Below are 19,575 nucleotides of genomic sequence, written 5' to 3'. Positions count from 1 at the left end.
AGTTTTTTGAGCCAGGGAGCATAAAACGTTATGTTGAGGAAAATATTTAGATGCTCATGTATTTGACAATATTTAGAGTTTCATGTATTCCAGACAAAGGGATACAGGGTAACTTGACTTCTTGTCCAGTATTGCATCCAGGGATGAATCAGAAATTGCAGGATTATTCCCATGTCTAAACATGCATCCCAGGTCTTAGCTGCTTTATGAGTCTCTTACAGAGTGATGGTGTGTACGGTAAGCAGGAACAAGTGATAGCTGTCACTTCCTTTTTTTAATGTTAATTTTAAAAACATGCATTTATTTTTGTCACATACCAGTAACTTGTCTACCTCTGGTCTGGTAAAGAGTATGAGGACAAAAGTTAAGATGGCAGTGTTAACTACAAAAACAAAACCGATGCAACAATTTCCCATTCTGGCCACCGCTTTGAAGGTAACATGCCAATCGCAGCACCAGTCTGGATGAGATAAATCCTCACTGGTTTTAACGTTGCTTTTGCTTCCCTGGAGTCTTGGAATTTGGAAGGAGACAGTGATGCAAGGCTAACTCAACATTTCTTGAATATGGAATTAGAATATAAGATCATTTCGGTGCAAAATATTTTTTGGAAATCCGTGCTTAGTTTTTCCATAATATGCATCTGTATGAACTCTCAAAAGACCCCCTGGACTGCATTTCAAGTCTGCTTTGCTCCAGAGTGAAATTATCTTTTCATTGCGTTTCCCATGCCGTTTCTGCCTGGACTCTCGAACAAGACCCAGGTTTCCGGACGCACCGAGCGCCAACAAGAGCATAGGAAAGCCTGGTTCTGGAGTGCGATTTTTCTCCTCGCACGCCTTAACGCCGAACTTCTGGGAAAGGTCTGGAGCCCTACGTGGCACTCGGAGCTCACAGACCTTGGCAACGCCGGCACGGGCACGGTTCGAAGCCCGCACGCGCGGAAGGCACGGGCTGCGGGGGCTGGGCGGGCCGCACCGCGGACCCCGGCGCCCCGCACTCCGGGTCGCGCTCGGGGCTTCGCGACGCCGGCCGGAGAAACTGAGGCGAAGCCGACGCCAAGGTGCACTGCGGGCATTACCTGAGCTCACGAACGCCACCCGAGGCGCAAACGCCAGCCTCCACTGCGGCCGCGGGTGTCCGCGCGCGAGTGTGTGGCGGGGACGCGAACCCAGTGATGTCACCCTCCGACCCACTCCAGGACCGGCCACGGCACCCCCGGGGCCGCCTGACCGCACACGGCGCCCGCAGGGCTCTCGGCTCACTCAACCACTAGCCGCGCCCCTACACCGCGGGCCTGTGTTCGCCCACCTCCATCGGGAAGCCCCCTCAAGCGTCGCCTCCCACGGCCTCCCTCAGAGAAACACGCCCGTCCCCGCCTCAGCTCCCGGGTCTCCTCACCGCCCGCGCGAAGGTGGCGAGGGGGGCGTGGTCCGGCCTCGCCTGGCCTCGGCAGCCAATGAGCGCGCCGCCTACCTTCCGGTCCGCGATCCGACCAATCAGGCAGGCCGGTGTAATCTTCGGCAGGACTCGGCTCTTTCCGTGGCTGCGGGCTGCCGGGGGCCGCGGCGGCCGCTGAGGAGACGCTTTCCTTTTTTTCTTTTTTTTTTTTTTTTCCATGCGTTCACTTCCGGGTCCGGCGCCGATCCGGATGCCCGAGGCCGAAGGATGTTTGACCTCCGGATAAGCGAGGCGCCGCTGTGCATTCATTGCCGGCTGCATCGGTGGCGACAGCAGCGGCCCGGGCGGCGACTCTCCGGCCAGCGGCGGCGGTAGGCGGCAGCGGCGGCAGCGCGGGCCCAGGGTCCGAGCGGCGCTGCGTCCCCTCCCCGTCGCGCGCCTTCCCTTGCCTCGCTCGCTCGCTCCCTCCCTGCGTGGCTCGCTCGCCTCCTCCGGCCGCCGGCGGCTGCGATGAGCGGCCGCTGCCCCCGCCGCCGCCGCCGCTGACCGAGCGAGCGAGCGAGAGGCCGGCGGCCGGGGGCGCCGCCCGCGCCGGGACCCAGCCCGCGGCTGGCGGCCGCGCCTCTGAGGTAAAGCCCCCTGCCTAGCGGCTGCGGCGGGCTGGGCTGGGGTCGGCGGGGGCCTGCGGGCGGGGGTCGCGGGCCCGGGGGGCTCCGGAGCGGGCGGCGGGCCGGGCCGGGGCTGCAAAAGTTGCCCGAGCGGCGCGGCGCGCGTGGGGACGCGTGGGGGCGGCCGAGCGGGGCCGGGGTCGAGGGGGCGGCGCGGCTGCTTGCGGAGCTGGGCTTGGGGGGGACCCGCCGGGCCAGCCTGCGCTTCGCAGGCGAACTTCCCGTGGAGGTGTTTTTTGTTATTGTTGTTTCGGGAGGGGGCTGGGATGTACCCAGGTCATGGAGCTCCGAACTTCGCCGAGGCGGTGGTCAGCCGGAGCGGGCCGCACGTCCACGGCTGCCCCCGCACGCGGGGAAGGGACGCAGCACGGCCGTGTGTGGGCCCCCGGTCCGCGGCGCCCTGGAGGGCAGGCCCGTGTGGGGCAGGGGGCGAAAGTTGGAGGGTGGGAGAGGGAGAGAGGGAGAGGGAGAGACGGCGACAGCCGCCGAGGCCGCGCGGGCGGATGCGTGTGCACCCGGGCTGTGCCCAGTGGCCCGGCGCTGCCGACCCAGGCCGCCTTTGCAGCCCTGGGGTTCAGATGCTCGAAGAACGTCCCCTGGAAAGCTGGGCAAGTGAGAACCTGCCTGTTTGCCTTACGGGAGCAAAACGAGTCCCCAGCTGTGTTTCTTTTGTGATTGTGGCCACAGGCAGGAAGAGCGGTTGAGCTGTATCTGCCACTTTTTGAAATGAACATTGGGGTTTTAAAGTTCTCCGGGTTTCTCTGAAGACTGGGCTAGTGGGACGGGTATCACAAAGGTGACGAGTAGTTGAGGATTAGAAAGAGGTGAGGCCAGTTTAAGGAAAGGTGTTCCGCCAAAAAATCAGATCTGGTTTGCGACATTCTTAATACAGATTTTTTTTTTTTTGAGATGTACTTGATGTGTTACATTGGTTTTCGTAGTGTACTCTAGCTGTATCCTGAGCTAATATAAGTTGTCTTCATATTTTGTGTGTTAGCCTTTATGGTTGCAAGAAAGATGAAAATTATGTTTTCAGACATTGGAAGAATGATGTTATCAAATACTTTGTATGACTTTGGCATGAATTGTGACAGAAGGGGTAGACAGTTAGCTTTAAGTGGGCTTGCATTTCTGAATAGGCATCAGGTAGTAGTTCTTATTAGACTTCAGGACATTAAGATTAATTTCAGTGTTGATATGTATAAGACTTTTGGCATGATATTGAGGGATGATTATCTTTACTGATTTGTTGCTCTCATTGGCCTCTTCTGCCATTCATGAACTTCAGAATTAATGCATTATGTAATTATTGATATTTTCACCATGATACTTGCAAGCAATAATAATATTAACCGAGTCCCCAGCACATGAAAGTCATTTATTGCTTGCTTCAAAATAACAGGTTGGTGTTAGAATCAAGGAATAGTTTGATCCAGTAAGGCTTTTGCTGTATGTAAGGGACTTTTATGATGTGGTGAGGATGGAAGAGTGCATAGAATACGAAGATGAGTGAGACCAGGTAGCTGCCTTCAAGGGAGAAGCAGATACGCCCAGAGTATGACAACACAGCATTCCTGTGGGTTTTATTAGAGGTGCATCTAAGCACGGTGAGTGTGTGTGTGTGTGTGTGCGTATTGGGGGCACTTTCTGTTGGAGGTTTATGAACATGTGTGGAGTTGGTAACCCCCTTTTAGGGTCTTGAAATAGTTAAATAGTCAAAGCGGGAGCTTGGGAGGGTTAGTCTTCTAGGTAATGAGACCAGGCTGAGCAAGGCACACCACTGCGTGTGGTGGGGCCTGTTGAGGTGGGCCAGGAGGTCTTCGGAAGAGGAAGCCGGGGAAGTAGGTGGAGATGACCCGTGGAAGTCCAGAACATCTGTGTGTATACATGAGTCAGTTAGGGTGTGAAGGTCCCAGCATGTGGCCTCTGCGCTGGTAGTAGGTAGGCAGATATGGATGGTAAGTTTAAGGAAACCCATTAACGCAAGAGGGCCGACTTGGTGTCACTCATGGTACCAAAGCAATGCAAAGAAGTGTCTAATCCAGAACAGTTTGTGCATGGTGGTGTTCTGTTTCTCTGGTTGTCTGTGAATGTGGGTGTGTCTGGTAATGTGGTAATTGGTTCTAAATGAAATAAATTCTGACTGTAAAAGTGTGACTCAGGGAGAAATAGGAAGCTCTCCAGTTACTGCTCTGTGTCTCTGGTCCATATGATCCCCTGCAGGCTGGGAAGAGACCATTATTCTGGTATATTTTATTGGTTCAGATTTTTCTCAAAATGAGACAAATGGCTGCTTAGCATTTGAGGTCTTCCCAAAAGGATGTATCCCACTAAGTAGAGGAATTGTGAAATATTAAATAGCAAAATGCAGGTTGCTTGATAGTTGTATTTCTGTTAAAATGTTTGAAAGTCAGGTTTATTATGGATAGAAGTGAAATGTGAAGAATCTGCCCATGAAAAAAATTAACTACAACAATGACATAAAATGAGAAAGCAGATAAATATATGCCTGTTTTTTGGTCATCTTAAATATCAGGTGACCCTAAAGTAATGTAGCCCTAAACGTAATCATTATCAAAGAAGTGCTTAGAAAAATATCACTCTGATGCCATTACTTTGTTTTAAGATTTTATTTATTTTACTTGAAAGGTGTGGGGGGGGGGTGGAAGAGGGTGGGGCAGGGAGTTGGGGCAAGAGAAATTGAGAGAGAGAGATCTTCCTTTCATTGTCTCACTTCTCATTTGCCCATAGGAGCTGGGGCTAGGCCAGCCTGGAAGCCACATTCCAGGGCCCAATTTCAGTGTGCGTGGCAGAGGCCCAACTACTTGCCATCCTGCTGTCTCCCTGGGTGCACATTAGCAGAAAGCTGGACTCTCCAGTGTAGCTGGGACTTGAACTCAAGCCCATTGATACGACATTTGTGGGCATCCCAAGCTGGATCTTAACTCCTCTCCGCACACCACCAGCTTCCACTTGTATATACAATCATGTTACAGGGAAGGCTGTTTGATTTTTTTTTTAAACTAATTATTCCCCTCTTAGCATTCAAGAAGGACATTCAAGAAGGACATTATAACTGAATTTGTATTACCTTGAACTTCCCCATAACAATACTGCCTGTTACAGTTTAAGTGCCTGCTTTGGATAAAGACCGTAAATGATACATTTGAGACAGCTCTGTGATGTGGTGGTGTAACCCCATTTTTGAGAGCAGGAAACAGTTTTCTAGAGCTTAAATATCCTGTTGAGGATTTATTCTGCAAGCAGCAGAGTGCATAGTTGGGTCTTTTTTTCTCCTCGACTTTGAAGTCTTAAACCACCAATGATCTTTTTTTCTTTTTCTTTTTTTCTTCTTTTTTCTAGACTTCTGTCTTTTCTTCCCTCCCTCCCTCCCTCTCTCTCTCCCCCCCCCCTCCCTCTGCCTCCCTCTCTCCCTTCCCTCCCTCCGTCTGTCTTTTCCAAAGCAGTTGGCTTATGTGATATTACTTGTTAGTGTGTGTTTGAATGTTGGCTGTTCATGATGTAATTTCTTTGGAAGTGGCACTTTTGGGGTATTTGTCTCTGTAATTGTAGGAATTCAGACAACGTAGTTCTAGTACCTTCAGCTATCAGAGAGCATTCCCTTTGTGCCCATCTGCTGGAAAGACCCATACACAGGAGTCATTGCCTTTTCTTTTTAATCAAAAAATGTTTTTTCAATTTATATGAGAGTCAGAGAGATAGAGAACAGAGATAGAGAGAAGGGAGAGAGAAGTAAAGGGACAAAGAAAGAGAGTGAGAGAGAGCCCATCAGCCAGGGTTGGTCTGGAGCTGTTACCAGGAGCTGGGAATTCAGTCTGAGTCTGCTGTATGGGTTGCGGAAAGCCAGTTACTTGGGCCATCACTGCTGCCTCCCAGGGTCTGCATTGGTGTAGAGCCAGAGTCAGGGGCTGGAGCCAACAACAGAACTCAGGAACTTTGTATGGGATGTGGGTGTTTTAACCACCAGGCTAAACACTCAGTCCCATACTTGGGATTTTCAGTGTATAGAGATCAAGTGTGTAATGAAGTGACTTTGGGGAGCCTGTGAAAGTACTCAGAGAAGAGGGGAGGACAGATAGATATGAGGAGAGAGAACTTTCAGAGACATAGTGGTAAGCTGTTCATGCTTTATCTAGCTCCCTTCTTAAAGCTGAAATTTAGAAACTGTAAATATTTGGAATTCCTTGCTATTACAGGACTTGAGGAAGGTGCTACTGATTTGTTCTTAAGAGTGTAGTAAATGATTGGTTATAGTATTCTTTTCTGCTACTGCCTGCCTCATATCTGAGTTAGAGATATAATTTTAACAATGAACTTGAAGTGTTTATATAGTTGAGGGCTAAGACATGCTTTCTGTTCATTTTTTTTACTAGTGATATATTAAATAACTTTATTTCAGGTGGTGAAATTGATGGCCAGATCATGTTCACAAAATCATGTCCATATTTTTAAGTTGCTCTCAGTGCAGCTAAGTAAGGTCTCATGATAGAAACTGGTTTTAAATATAGATTTTTTTGTGCCCCCCCCAATAGTGTAGTGATGTCAAATTTGAAGCTGTACTCAAGCTTACTTAAATTTGTTTAGATGATTTTGTATTACTGGGGCTACTGTTTTAGCTGACAGTTACATTTGCTTAAAAAGGCAGTCGTTAGGGGGTTTGGATAAGTGGGGGTGGGGGCTGTGTGGAGAGAGAGACTGACTCTCCCATCATGTTGTTTATCTAGACTGAGAAAATTCATATAAAGTGACAAGGTGTGGTGCCTGGCAAACAAGAGGCACTTATGTAAATCTTCCTTTTCATTGCAGAAGTTGCTGATCTGTATGAATTATTGGAGGGTTGAATGGTGAGTAGAATAAGCAAAGACTCTTGGGAACAGCCTGTGAACGGGGCTTTCTTAACTGACCTCTGTTTAGCATTCTCACCAAATTATACTCCTCATTCTCTCTGTAAAATGCACTGACTGATGCCCATGCTACACGGAGTGGCAGGACACTACTGAAGTTCGCTCTTGAATTTTATTCTTACCAGTATACTTAACAGAGAATCAAAGGTGTTTGGGAAGAGTTGACTGCTTTGAAAACAAGGGAACAGCTAAGGTGGATTACTGTTGAAACAGATGAGGGTGAAATAATCTTGATTAGAAAAAAATCCCCTGGGCTGGTGGGTGCTCTGGCGCAGCAGGTTAACACCCTGGCCTGAAGTGCCAGCATCCCATATGGATGCTGGTTCGAGTCCCGGCTGCTCTACTTCCCATACAGCTCTCTGCTATGGTCTGGGGAAGCAGTAGAAGATGGCCCAAGTCCTTGGGCCCCTGCACCTGTGTGGGAGACCCGGAAGAAGCTCCTGGCTCCTGACTTCAGATCAGTGCAGTTCTGGCCATTGTGGCCATTTGGGGAGTGAACCATCGGATGGAAGACCTCTCTCTCTTTCTCTGCCTCTTGTCTCTCGGTGTAACTATGACTTTCGAGTAAAATAAATAAATCTTTTAAAAAAAAAAATCCCCAACTAACATGAAAAGATTCCACAATAAGATTGCTTTTCAAGTGTTTGTGAAATGTTGTCTCCTAGTTAAGAAACAGAAACTGTAAATCCCAGGTGATGTACTATGACTGTGGTTTTTGCAAGGTAAAGAAAGTAGAACTGCATCTGTCAACCCGCAGTTGAAGAAGAGGCTTTGACTTGGGATTGTAAGGTTCTTCTTGAGAAAACTTGTTTATGTTTTAGTTGCAGTAAAATGCTTAAAGTGTATAGATTTTGAAGTGGTTTCTTTTTAAGCTAATTAAACATATGGATTAATAATATGAATAACAACATGGTAAATGAATAGTAATTGCATATCTGCTTTGAAAATACTCACTTTCCTAATTTGCACTCCCTCTCAGAGGTTTATTTAGTGGCATCCCCTTTTAAAAAAGAAATGGATTTGGGTCTTGCTAAACATACCAGGAGTGCTTTGTTTAGTCAGGTGTCACTTTGCGGTTCTTGCATGTCCCCAGGGTGGTACCTTATCTGCCTTTGTTTGATACCTTTCAGCTTTTACATAGCAGGAGGGGTGGGGAGGAACCATCTCATAGTTTTAGCATCTCCTCAACCCAAGTGGGGATTTCAGGGGAACTGTTAGATTGTTCTCTGAAAGGGGACATGCCATCCCCTTGATTGGTACCAGGAGCATTTGAGATTGCTGCAAAGCGTGATGGCCTAACAGCTTGCAGTAGCCACTCTTCTCCTGTCTTGCCTCACTCAGCCCAAGTGGAAAGCAAAGAAGTACAGATAAAGGAGACCAAGTGTGTGGGGGTATGCTATTTAAGGTGGTGTCACCACAGTCCAATCAGTGATGTGCAGTAGATTCGGAAGTGGAACATTAAGATTGGATAGGATGGCTCTGAGCCAGTAATTGGGAGCGCTGCTCTCTGGTTCTCTTGGCTGTGCTGTCCTCTGTGTTGGATCCATCCTTAGGCTGGCAGTAAGATCCCATCTAGATATGCATCAACCAGAGGGAGAACTGGAGCTTTCTCTCTCTCCCTTTTTGCAAAAGCTAGGACATCTTGGTCAAGCCTACCAGAGTACTTTTCCTTACGTGTTTTGTTGATTAGAATTAGGTCACAGACAGTTCCTGAGTAGTTAGGACAAGGGAGGTGTGTTACCCTTGTTGGTTTCTACTAGTTAGGATGGATCTCCTGCAGTTGCTGATGGGATCACTTTCTCTGTGTTTCATAGTGAAGGGAGAATATTTTAAAAACTTGTGGGAAGGAAGATTATGAGGGAAATGGGTGTTAGGCAATCAGTAGTGGCCTTTTTATCTGTTTTGGGGATGAAAGTAAATCATGCACATGAATGCACTTTGAACTTTGAGGTACCCTGCAGCTGTCAGGGGTAGAGAGTTAGCCGCTTCCCATTGCTATCTTAAATATGCTAAGGTCTGAGTACTTTTGGAGCAAAAAACACTTTTTTTTTTTTTACTAACTTTTTAAAATGAGTTCTCTTAAGTAGTAAGAGTATGCCTTTTTCCCCATTGATCTCATGAAGCTATTTTTTTTTAATATTTATTTGACAGGTAGAGTTATAGACAGAGAGAGAGAGAGAGAGAGAGAAAGGTCCTCCTTCCATTGGTTCACTCCCCAAATGGCTGCTATGGCTGGTGCTGCGCTGATCCGAAGCCAGGAGCCAGGTGCTTCTCCTGGTCTCCCATGCGGGTGCAGGGCCCAAGCGCTTGGGCCATCCTCCACTGCACTCCCAGGCCATAGCAGAGAGCTGGCCTGGAAGAGGGGCAACCGGGATAGAATCCGGCGCCCCAACGTGCATACACACTGTTTCAAATCTGGCCTGCTTAAACGGAAGTACATAAGCAGAATGAGTGGAATGATGTATATGTTTCTGACTTTCAAAAAATTATCTTAAGCTCTTCTTACGTTTCTTCAATATTTGTAAAGGAAAGGACTGTATATGCATATATATACACATATATGGATGTGTTCACATTGATTCATACATGTGTGGTTGTGAATATACAGAGTCCATCCATCTTCTGGAATGATATTTATGTTAATGATAGTTACTTGTGCATATGAGATTTAGGATGATTTTATTTTGTATTTTCTGTATTTCTGTGTGTTGTCGAGTTTTCAGCGTGATTCTTTTTTTTTTTTTTTTAAAGATTTATTTATTTATTTAAAAGTCAGAGTTATACAGAGAAAGAAGGAGGGAGAGGTCTTCCATCTGCTGGTTCACTCCCCAATTGGCCGAAATGGCTAGAGCTGCGCCTATCCAAAGCCAGGACCCAGGAGCTGCTTCCCGGGTCTCCCACACCAGTGTAGGGGCCCAAGGATCTGGGCCATCTTCCACTGCTTTCCCAGGCCACAGCAGAGAAGCTGGATGGGAAGTGGAGCAGCCAGGACTCAAACCGGTGGCCAATATGGGATGCCAGCACTGCAGGCAGTGGATTTACCTGCTGTACCACAGTGCCGGCCCCCTCAGCATGATTCTTACCATCTGAAAACTGAATTTATTTTTTGAGGAAAGAAAATGAAATCTTGATGGGGACGATGTTTTCTGCCAATTTAGAATTTAACATATCATTCTGTTTAACTGTATATTATCTTGAATGAAGTCAACTTACAGTGCATTGATAGTTTGTAGTTTTCTCTTTTTAAAATTTAATTTATAAAAATTACTTACCTTAAAGTTTTAAGTTGAAATTGACCATATGACACCTTTTAGGACGAGGGCATTTTGTAAAAGTAGTGGACTCCTGAAAATTCTGAAGGCATTAACTGTGTTGTTTATTTTTTTAAACTTGTTTGATTTTGACTTCAGGTAGTAGCCTAGGCTTTGGATTAGAGTGTGATATATTAAAGTTATACTCAGAATTTCCTTTAGTAAAAAGGGAAGTAAAAATGATTTTTTTCTTACACCCAGTCTGTGTGTAATGTTTATTTTCTATTTTTATGAAGTACTTATTTTATATTCTAGAGATGAATACTGTCCTTTCAAGGGGCAGGCAGATACATTAGGTAATGCAGTAGAGGGAGAAGAGAGGAAATTTATGGTACTCTGCTCACTTTATGGTGTAAAAATATATGACTACAAGTCCTTTTAATAAAGTTCTAATTTGGAGGACAAAAATAACTATAATTTTGGACCTGAATCTTGAATCAGTTGTGGGTGGCCTTTACAAAAACCTGGTATTTCTAGATTCATACTTTCATAAACCATTTTGTTTTCTATATTTGCTTCATGGACCTGAGATATGAGTCCCCTTACCCTGAAAGTACGGATTTTAAAGATGTGGAATGTTGTGGCACCAATTTCTGTTTACAGAAATGGTACATTATTGACTGAATTGTTTTTCCAGCATGTGATTGTCAGGGTGCATTGTGGCTAATAATCTCTATAGGAGTGAATACTGTTAATACAGTATAAGAATGAAGTTAGCCTTGTAAAATTTTTCTTCTGAGTGTTTTTGATAATTTATTGAAAGTTGATCGATTGGAGTGTGTAGTGTGTGTTTGCGTGTTATTGTGTGTTTGCTTTGTACCTTTATACCCTTCTAAGCCTATTTTTATGACTAAAAAAAACCTTGAACATATGGGAATGAGAGTATAAAGTAAAATGAATTTTTACTTTTTGCACTTGTTAAGAAACTTCTAATCAAAAATTAGTATTATTTATTTATTTTTTCTGTGACAGAGAACTATAGTTTTAAAGGTAGTCCTCACCGTGGGGCCGGGGATCCTGACAGTAATAGATGAGAGCAGTTGTTCTCAGCTGACTTCATGTTAAAATTTCCTTGTGATGTTTAAAAAAAGAAAAAAGGATGTTGGGTTACTACCCATGCTCAGTTACATTTCAATCTAGGGATAGGATCATGGCATTGACCTAATTTAGAATTTTCACAGGATATTCCAGTGTGCAGCGAAGTTAGAAGAAAATGGGTATTTCTCCTTCCCATTGTACATGTCTTAGCTCTTTTTTTTTTTTTTTAATTTTAAGCTGTCTTTTTAATTGGGAATGGAAGTGTGAAGATGACAAAGAAGAAACATAGAAAATATTAGCAAGAGGACTGCATTAAAGAAGTGACTTCTATTTGTTACTTCATACTGGCATCCTTAATGAGGCCAGTATATTCATTACTTTGTGGCAATTTTTAGTAAGTGCAGCACCAGAGTTGGAGAGTTGCTCAAGTTTGGAAAGATTGTTAAAGGGAAATTTACCAAGAGTAAATTAATGTAACCATTTAGAAGGAATCCTGAGAGACCTAAGTGACAAAGATTTGCCTATCTTTAAAGTTATTGTCAACTCAAAGAAGGTAAAAAGTGTTGCTAGCCCAAAGTTACTCATTTCAGGTTGTATTTATCATACTTACAGTATCTTTGAGATAGTTGTATTTTTCATGAAGTGTCAGGAAAGAAGATCTTAACGGCTGTTGTGTGTAACTACTTCTGCTTTACTGTCCCACATACTGTTGCTGATGAAGACTTGTCTCTGTTTTTTTCCCTTGGTGGGAATATTTTACCTCATTTCTAGAATGTTCTGGTTATAGTGTGGTATCCATGTCATGTATAGTCAGCAGTTATACACATTGGTGCACTGTGTTAATAAAGTTTAATGGGTTATTGTATCTTGACATTTGTGTCAAATTGGTGTCCTTTTTGTGAATCATCAGATGCTATTTCTAAGGGTTACAGCATTTTTCCTGGGACAGAATGGGGGCACACCATTTTATGATTTCACTAAGTTCAATTCAAGAAGCATGGTTTTGCTTGGTGGCAAAACTAGATTTGGCAGTTGTTCTCTGCATTGCAAGCCGTAGATTCCTGAACACTACCCTGATGTGACAATTTGTGGTAGAGAAATTTTACACTGAAAGTAAAGATTTAAAGGGCGTATTATCTGAACCTATGGAAGACTTAAGAGTTACTCTGGGATCTCCAAAATATATCCACACAGATACAGAATAATGGTTATTGTTCTCCATAATTATTATTCTTTATTCAAATTTTAGCAGCCAGCGTGCTCTGAAAACCAATTTTTTTGTGTATGTTTGCTACCAACTGAATTTTTTTTAAACCAAGTCTATCGTGAATTGTTATCTGTATTGTCATGTATTTGTAGGTTTCACTGCAGAAATAGCAAATGTCTGATGATTGCCTGCTATCCTTACCCTCCTGTGCCATCCCAGCTTTCCCTAGGGCCTGTGCATACTTTGTCACCCGTTGGAATCCCTACACAGTCTGGATTCCAAGACATGATTGACCTTGAGAAAGGTGCAAAGGGACTGTTGGACTTCTATCAGCTTGCATCTTAATAGATGCTGGAGTAGAAACTACTTAGCATTTGATTTCTGAGATGCAGTTTCTGTAAAATGCCAGTAAATTACGTTTGCTTTTTCTTTTTTTTAAAGATTTATCTATTTGTTTGCAAGTCAGAATGACAGAGAGGTATCTTCCATCCACTGGTTCACTCTTTACAAGGCCACAATGGCCAGAATGGGACTTGTCTGAAGCCAGGAGCCAGGAACTTCTTCCGGATCTCCCATGTGGGTGCAGGGGCCAACCAAGCACTTGGGCCATCCTCCACTGCTTTCCCAGGCCACAAGTAGAGAGCTGGATCAGAAGAGGAGCAACAGGGACACATTTGGGATGCCATCCTCACAGGTGGTGCCTTCACCTTCTGTGCCACAGCGTTCCCCTCGCCTTTTAACTTATAAATATATACATACTGTGAGACATGTTGTTTTAATTGGTGTTGCTTTGAGAGTTGTTGAAAGCTTTTCTGTTTTTTTTTTTTTTTTTTTTTTTTTTGGGGGGTGTGCTAAGTTTTTAACCTCAGTCCTGTGGGCCCAACTGTGCTCCCAGAAGCACTGTGTAATTAGAATGCTTGAGATGGAAAAAGTTTCAAATAACTTTGGCATAGCTGAGTGTTCATCAGATGCTCTCTGTAGTCCTTGGGGTTGTATAGTTTTACTAAACTCTGAACATGGTAACTTCATGGCAAAACACCTGCAGGCAGTCCTCTTTTTACATATCCTGGCTTCCTTTTTTTGTAACAGAAAGAAGCAGGGGTGTGGTTCTAATGCCTCTGTTTTAGTTTCCTTGCACTTCCTTGATTTGTTTTTAAGACCTCATTGCAAAAATCTTTATACCTCCTTTGGCTTGTTTTTTTGCCTCTGGTTCTCCTGTTTTTAATTTTTTTTTTTCTGTCCTTTTCATTTCCTTTCTACTTCTCTTCCCTTTTTCCCCTCCCTTTTAAAGTTATGTTCCCCAGGAAGAGTAACTTACAGTTATGGTATTCTTTATCAGATGTGTTTACTGCTCCTGGGATGGTGACAGTAAATCTGCATGTTCCAGGATTTCCCTAAAGAAAGACTTCCTATAGTGTGGTGGTTATCTTAATACTGCTAGTAAAGAGAGACCGTCCTACTTGCGCAGTCTCTTTGCTGTCTTTCCATCCTTAAACCCCGAAGGGTGATAAGATGGTGACCACTGGTGTTGCGTGTTAGTTGTGTCTTTGAATTCGCAGAACCATCAGGCACTCTGAGGCCCAGACCCTGATGGGAGCATGTGGACCTCATGGACAGCCATCTTCTCTGCTTCAGACGAGATTCAGAACTTCCATGGTTAGGTGATAGGTGCCTGCTGTATGCTCTAAAAGCAGTGCGGTTCTGCCTGAGTCGCCTTCATTCTTTATGTTATTGCTTATTTCAGTTCTGTGATACCAGGGGTGGTTTTCTTGTTTACCTTTTGTATTTCCTGTTTAGGCATATAAAAGACCTCTTTTAGTTATTTGTTGAGTGGGTGGATTCATTATTTCATCTTTTTTTTATTAGAATTCTAAGAGGGAAGAACCTTAATTAAATGCTTCCTGAGGTACCAGTTTATTTTGCTTTGTCACAAATATATGAGACAAATCCAAAAAAACAAAAAATTGACCTCAAGTAAAATTATAAACAAAAGCACCTGTTACTAAGGCTTAAATGTACAAATACTTCACAAATTATTTTTTTTTAACTGATGAAATTGAATACATTTGTGAGCTGGCCAAAAAATTTCAAAGGAATACTTTGTTTTTTGAGCATTTCAGTTAACTGTGACTTTGGGGTTAAAATATGTTTATAGGGGCCCGTGTTGCCGCATAGCGGGTTAAGCCGCTCCCTGCGATGTTGGCATCTCATATTGGTGCCGGTTTGCGACTGGCTGTTCTACTTCCAGCTAATGCGTTTAGGAAGGTAGTGGAAGATAGCCCAAATGCCTGGGCCCCTGCACCCATGTGGGAGACCTTTATAATACTTCTGGCTCCTGGCTTCTGCCTGCCTCAGCCCTGGCCATTGAGATCATTTGGAGAGTGAACCAGTGGATGAACAGTCTCTCTCTCTGTGTCTTTCCTGCTCTCTCTGTAACTCTTTCAATAAAACAAATCTTTTTTTAAAGGATGCTTTTATACTTTAGATAAAATTTTCTCCCTATTTCTACTTACAAATTTATACCCACTAACAGTTACTTAGTGTAGACATAAAACAATCCCAGCACCACCTGGAATTCCCCCATGCAGCTCTCTGTAGTCAGCATCCATGCTCCGTTTGTCCCTCCTATAATTGCTTCTTTTCCCCATAGCATTTATTCTTTAGAGCCTGTCTCTAAGTCTTTCTGTAGAGTGCCTTGTGTTCCCTCTGTCCTGCTTGGTATGTCGTCAGGCGCTTTCTGCTGAGCACTGTTGCATTGTGTGTGTGTGTGTGTGTGTCTGTGTCTGTGTCTGTCTATCTCAGTCTCAGCATGTGTCTCTTTTTTTTTTTTTTTCCTCTCAGATGAGTTCATAGAATTGGGAGCATTGGGTTATATGGAAGTGTGTGTTTATAAGACGTTGCGGCTTGTTTTCTTTTTCTTTCTTTCTTTTTTTTTTGACAGGCAGAGTTAGACAGTGAGAGAGAGAGAGACAGAGAGAAAGGTCTTCCTTTTTCGGTTGGTTCACCCCCCAAGTGGCCACTACGGCCAGTGCGTTGCAGCCCCCATGCTGCACTGATTGGAAGCCAGAAGCCAGGTGCTTCCTCCTGGTCTCCCATGCGGGTGCAGGGGCCCAAGCACCTGGGCCGTCCTCCACTGCCTTCCCGGGCCACAGCAGAGAGCTGGACTGGAAGAGGAGCAACCTGGACAGAATCCGGCACCCCAACCAGGACTAGAACCTGGGGTGCCGGTGCCGCAGGTGGAGGATTAGCCTAGTGGGCTGTGTTGCCAGCATAGCCTGTTTTCTAAAGTGGCTTACCACTTTGATTCACATCTCAGTGTATAAGAGCTCCAATAACAGGGAGTTTCTAAAATTTAAATTGGCATTATTGAGTTACTTCAGTTTGGTAGAAGACTTGCACACCAACAATACTATGGACAGTACATACAGTGGCAGTAGTATAATTCTGAATAGGTTTTTGTTGGTCTAGGTCTGTCATGGTTAGTGATTTAAGGGGAATAGCTTATTTTTCAATGAAAAAGAAGCAATCTTCAGTGTACTATGGGACTTTTTTTTTTTTTTTTAAGCTTTATCTGTTTGAAAGGCAGTTAGAGTCAGGGACAGAAAGAGAGAGAGAAATAGAGAGAGAGAGGGAGAAATCTTCCATCTACTGGTTCACCTCCAAATGGCTCCAGCTGTGCCTGGACCAGGTTGAAGTCAGGAGCCTGGAATTCCTTCTGGGTCTTCCACCTGGGTGTAGGGGCCCAAGAACTTTAGGTGTCTTCCACTGCCTTCCCATGCGCATTAGCAGGGAAGTGGATCAGAAGTAGAGCAGTAGATTTGAACTGATGTTCATATGGGATGCTGGCATCGTAGGCATTGGCATAATCTGCTATGCTGTAACATCTGCGCCAGGCCAGGTTTTTTTTTTAATATATCTAGATCTAGACCTCTCTCTCTTTCTCTCTCTCTCTCTCTCTCTCTCTCTCTCTCTATATATATATATATATATATATATATATGTTTTTTAAAGATTTGTTTATTGAAAGAGTGACACACTCCCAAGCCAGGGGTCAGTAGCTTCATCCAGGACTCCCACGCGAGTTCAGAGTTCCAAGGACTTGGGCCATCTTCCACTGCTTTTCCAGACCATAGCAGAGAGCTGGATCAGAAGTGGAGCAGGTGGGACTCAAACGGGCACCCATATGGGATGCTGGCACTGCAGGCTGTGGCTTTACCTGCTTTGCCACAGCGCAAGACAGCTCTGATCTAAGAAAAACTAACCTCTTAACTCTATTACTCATGTGTGTTTGGGGAGGAGGGTGTGTGTGTTTAAAGTTCTTTCAGATCAGATTTCTGTGTTTTTCTCCTCAGACTGTCAGACATACTTTGGGGAAAGGTTCTCTGGATTTGGTGTGGGCAGAGGAAATTTCGTCTGAGGAGAAGTAGTTGTCCTTTTAGCTTGTTTCTGTTACTTGCTGCATATTTCATTCTAGAATGTTGTGGTACTTGGTTGGTTATAATTTGCACTCAGTTACACTATTAAGTCTCTTCTGTCATGAGAGATGAGAGTATTAGTTTCATATAGTTTCATAATCAATGCCCATGAATGAACGATTAAAATTTGTGATCTTTGCCTAAAGTAGGCTGTTTGTAGTTGCATACTTTTGTAACTTGGGAAATGAGCCTTGTAACTGAGACAAAAGAATATATCTTTGGGCCGGCGCCGTGGCTCAACAGGCTAATCCTCCGCCTTGCGGCGCCGGCACACCGGGTTCTAGTCCCGGTCGGGGCACCGATCCTGTCCCGGTTGCCCCTCTTCCAGGCCAGCTCTCTGCTGTGGCCAGGGAGTGCAGTGGAGGAAGGCCCAAGTGCTTGGGCTCTGCACCCCATGGGAGACCAGGAAAAGCACCTGGCTCCTGCCATCGGAACAGCGCGGTGCGCCGGCCGCAGCGCGCTACCGCGGCGGCCATTGGAGGGTGAACCAACGGCAAAGGAAGACCTTTCTCTCTGTCTCTCTCTCTCACTGTCCACTCTGCCTGTCAAAAAAAAAAAAAAAAAATATATATATATATATCTTTGTTATGCAAACAAAGGTAGCAGTCCTGGCTTTTCTGAATGTACATTTCTTTATTTGAAGGTACTTTCTTATTTTCTTATTTACCAGGTATTGTAGGGAAAAAATAAATTAGAAGATTGAAGTATATCCTTTATACCAAAATATATTTTTATTTTAGTTTTTTTTATGAGAAACTTTACAAAGTATTGTTTTCTAAATATTCAAGTCTTTTCCTGCCAATTCAGAGTTCTCATTCAGAACATCAGTTATAAAATGTATTATCAGGCAGAGATATCTAAAGATTTACTGATGAATTAGGGATGTCTGTTTTTCTATTCTCTGCCATATTTTTATGAGTCATTTCAACTTTTCCCTTTTCATTTGATTTCTAGGGTAAATTTATTAGAATTATTTAAAAATAAAAATAAGCAGTCTTTAGATGGAGTTTAGGGATATTTTCATTTAGTTAAGAAAATGTACATTTTGTCACATTTTTCAGTGACTTTTTTTCTGTTTCATAACTGCTTTGGAGAGTTGAAGTCAGTATAAATGAGCTTTTATTTGTGAGGTGTTTTTCCCCTTTTTGTAGTATCTCTTAGGGCTATATATTACTTGCCTGTCCACCCAATCTTTTATTTTCCTCCTTTATTTGAGAAGAGATAGCATATATAAGTTAACATTCCTGAATTTCTAAGTTCTTCATTATCTTACTCAACACTTTTTTTTTTTTTTTTTTTTTTTTTGACAGGCAGAGTCAGACAGTGAGAGAGAGACAGAGAGAAAGGTCTTCCTTTTTCAGTTGGTTCATCCCCCAAGTGGCCGCTAAGGCCAGTGTGTTGCGGCCAGCACCCTGCGCCCAACCGAAGCCAGAAGCTAGGTGCTTCCTCCTGGTCTCCCATGCGGGTGCAGGGCCCAAGCACTTGGGCCATCCTCCACTGCCTTCCCGGGCCACAGCAGAGAGCTGGACTGGAAGAGGAGCAACCTGGACAGAATCTGGCGCCCCAACCGGGACTAGAACCTGGGGTGCTGGTGCCACAGGCAGAGGATTAGCCTAGTAAGCTGCGGCGCCGGCTCCAACAGACTTGCAATGGGTGTCACCCGTCTGCTACATAGTAGAATAGATACTGAAGAGACGGAGTTCCATAAAATATGACCCCTGCATTTAAGGATTATCAGATTATAACATTGAAATATCTTAATGTGCAAGAGTAAAAGCATTGTCCTCTATTTTTCCTCTAAATTGGCAGTGAGCTGGAGCAGTTTGAACAGATTCACTTTCAGTTTTTTTCCTTCTGTTGAGAAGATTCAATATTTTCTCTCTTGTGATGCTAGCAGTCACTGACGATCCCTGCCTAGTTCCATCAAAGCATTAAAAATTGCATAATAGTGATCTTTAATTCTCTCATTTCTTATTTATTTGTTAGCTGGAATATTTTTTATTTAAAAAAATTTATTTATTTGTAAGATAGAGTGGCTGAGAGAGAGGGAGGGAGGGAGGGAGGAAGAGTGGGACACCTTCTCTCTGCTGGTTCACACCACAAATAGCAGCAGTGGCCAAGGCTGGGCCCCTGAAACCGGGAGCCTGGAACTTCACTGGTTCTCCCACATGGATGCCAGGGGCCCAAGTGCTTGGTTATCATCTACTGCCCTGCTAGGTGTGTTAGTGAGAAGCTGGGTATGAAGCAGAGTAGCCTGGACCCAAATTGGTGTCACAAGTAGTGGCTTAATCCACTGTGCCAAAATGCCAGCCACTGGAACAGAGAGAGAGAGAGAGAGAGAGAGAGAGAGAGAGATCTTCCATCCACTGGTTTACTCTCAAAGTGGTCTCAACAGTTGAGCTGGGCCAGGTGGAAGCTGGGAACCTGGAACTCCAACCTGGTCATGTTGGTGGTAGGGACCCAAACACGTGACCATCTTGTACTGCTTTTCTAGGCATCTTAGCAGGGAGCTGGATTGAAAGTGGAACAGTCAGGACTAGAACTGGTGTT

At 44.4% G+C, this 19,575-nt stretch overlaps 1 protein-coding gene across 12 annotated transcripts in view; it reads left to right on the top strand.

Annotated features, from left to right (window-relative positions):
* Window positions 1-1,636: 1,636 nt before the first annotated feature.
* The window catches only part of CSNK1G3 (casein kinase 1 gamma 3), a 135,060-nt gene continuing 117,121 nt past the window's right edge, over window positions 1,637-19,575 (top strand). For 4 of the 12 annotated variants that reach the window (XM_062189246.1, XM_062189252.1, XM_062189244.1 and 1 more), the window contains exons 1-2: window positions 1,638-1,772; window positions 6,897-6,934. The gene's annotated coding sequence lies outside the window, so the exon portion shown is untranslated. Of the gene's footprint in view, window positions 1,773-1,981; window positions 2,031-6,896; window positions 6,935-19,575 lie in introns of those variants that run through there. The other 8 variants (XM_062189256.1, XM_062189254.1, XM_062189255.1 and 5 more) reach the window with 5 other exon arrangements.

Source organism: Lepus europaeus, chromosome 4, assembly GCF_033115175.1.
Source record: "Lepus europaeus isolate LE1 chromosome 4, mLepTim1.pri, whole genome shotgun sequence".
Taxonomy (NCBI): domain Eukaryota; kingdom Metazoa; phylum Chordata; class Mammalia; order Lagomorpha; family Leporidae; genus Lepus; species Lepus europaeus.
This window is presented reverse-complemented; position numbering and strand designations above follow the sequence as displayed.